The sequence below is a fragment of the Oncorhynchus masou genome, chromosome 6 (assembly GCF_036934945.1).
Source record: "Oncorhynchus masou masou isolate Uvic2021 chromosome 6, UVic_Omas_1.1, whole genome shotgun sequence".
Taxonomy (NCBI): domain Eukaryota; kingdom Metazoa; phylum Chordata; class Actinopteri; order Salmoniformes; family Salmonidae; genus Oncorhynchus; species Oncorhynchus masou.
In genome coordinates, this window is record NC_088217.1 from 77,253,738 (window position 1) to 77,256,237 (window position 2,500).

General features: G+C 43.0%; 1 protein-coding gene across 2 annotated transcripts in view; it reads right to left on the bottom strand.

Annotated features, from left to right (window-relative positions):
* Window positions 1-2,500, bottom strand: part of LOC135542696 (serine/threonine-protein phosphatase 2A regulatory subunit B'' subunit alpha-like) — a 63,819-nt gene that overhangs the window by 14,306 nt on the left and 47,013 nt on the right. The gene's annotated exons all lie outside the window — the stretch shown is intronic.

Sequence of the window (2,500 nt, forward strand, 5' to 3'; positions counted from 1 at the left end):
CTTCCAGACAGTGTCTGGTTTACAACTTCCAGACAGTATCTGGTTTACAACTTCCAGACAGTGTCTGGTTTACAACACCTGACAGTGTCTGGTTTACAACTTTCAGACAGTGTCTGGTTTACAACTTCTAGACAGTGTCTGGTTTACAACATCTAGACAGTGTCTGGTTTACAACTTCCAGACAGTGTCTGGTTTACAACACCTGACAGTGTCTGGTTTACAACTTCCAGACAGTGTCTGGTTTACAACTTCCAGACAGTGTCTGGTTTACAACTTCCAGACAGTGTCTGGTTTACAACTTCCAGACAGTGTCTGGTTTACAACTTCTAGACCGTGTCTGGTTTACAACTTCCAGACAGTGTCTGGTTTACAACTTCCAGACAGTGTCTGGTTTACAACACCTGACAGTGTCTGGTTTACAACTTCCAGACAGTGTCTGGTTTACAACTTCCAGACAGTGTCTGGTTTACAACTTCCAGACAGTGTCTGGTTTACAACTTCCAGACAGTGTCTGGTTTACAACTTCTAGACAGTGTCTGGTTTACAACTTCTAGACAGTGTCTGGTTTACAACTTCTAGACAGTGTCTGGTTTACAACATCTAGACAGTGTCTGGTTTACAACTTCTAGACAGTGTCTGGTTTACAACTTCTAGACAGTGTCTGGTTTACAACTTCTAGACAGTGACTGGTTTACAACTTCTAGACAGTGTCTGGTTTACAACTTCCAGACAGTGTCTGGTTTACAACATCTAGACAGTGTCTGGTTTACAACATCTAGACAGTGTCTGGTTTACAACTTCCAGACAGTGTCTGGTTTACAACATCTAGACAGTGTCTGGTTTACAACACCTGACAGTGTCTGGTTTACAACTTCCAGACAGTGTCTGGTTTACAACTTCCAGACAGTGTCTGGTTTACAACTTCTAGACAGTGTCTGGTTTACAACTGTCTGACAGTGTCTGGTTTACAACTTCCAGACAGTGTCTGGTTTACAACTTCCAGACAGTGTCTGGTTTACAACTTCCAGACAGTGTCTGGTTTACAACTTCCAGACAGTGTCTGGTTTACAACTTCCAGACAGTGTCTGGTTTACAACTTCCAGACAGTGTCTGGTTTACAACTTCCAGACAGTATCTGGTTTACAACTTCCAGACAGTGTCTGGTTTACAACACCTGACAGTGTCTGGTTTACAACTTTCAGACAGTGTCTGGTTTACAACTTCTAGACAGTGTCTGGTTTACAACATCTAGACAGTGTCTGGTTTACAACTTCCAGACAGTGTCTGGTTTACAACACCTGACAGTGTCTGGTTTACAACTTCCAGACAGTGTCTGGTTTACAACTTCCAGACAGTGTCTGGTTTACAACTTCCAGACAGTGTCTGGTTTACAACTTCAGACAGTGTCTGGTTTACAACTTCTAGACCGTGTCTGGTTTACAACTTCCAGACAACTTCCAGACAGTGTCTGGTTTACAACTTCCAGACAGTGTCTGGTTTACAACACCTGACAGTGTCTGGTTTACAACTTCCAGACAGTGTCTGGTTTACAACTTCCAGACAGTGTCTGGTTTACAACTTCCAGACAGTGTCTGGTTTACAACTTCCAGACAGTGTCTGGTTTACAACTTCCAGACAGTGTCTGGTTTACAACTTCCAGACAGTGTCTGGTTTACAACTTCTAGACAGTGTCTGGTTTACAACTTCTAGACAGTGTCTGGTTTACAACTTCTAGACAGTGTCTGGTTTACAACATCTAGACAGTGTCTGGTTTACAACTTCTAGACAGTGTCTGGTTTACAACTTCTAGACAGTGTCTGGTTTACAACTTCTAGACAGTGTCTGGTTTACAACTTCCAGACAGTGTCTGTTTTACAACTTCCAGACAGTGTCTGGTTTACAACTTCCAGACAGTGTCTGGTTTACAACTTCCAGACAGTGTCTGGTTTACAACTTCCAGACAGTGTCTGGTTTACAACTGCTAGACAGTGTCTGGTTTACAACTTCCAGACAGTGTCTGGTTTACAACTTCCAGACAGTGTCTGGTTTACAACTTCCAGACAGTGTCTGGTTTACAACTTCCAGACAGTGTCTGGTTTACAACATCTAGACAGTGTCTGGTTTACAACTTCCAGACAGTGTCTGGTTTACAACACCTGACAGTGTCTGGTTTACAACTTCCAGACAGTGTCTGGTTTACAACTTCCAGACAGTGTCTGGTTTACAACTTCCAGACAGTGTCTGGTTTACAACTTCCAGACAGTGTCTGGTTTACAACTTCTAGACCGTGTCTGGTTTACAACTTCCAGACAGTGTCTGGTTTACAACTTCCAGACAGTGTCTGGTTTACAACACCTGACAGTGTCTGGTTTACAACTTCCAGACAGTGTCTGGTTTACAACTTCCAGACAGTGTCTGGTTTACAACTTCCAGACAGTGTCTGGTTTACAACTTCCAGACAGTGTCTGGTTTACAACTTCAGACAGTGTCTGGTTTACAA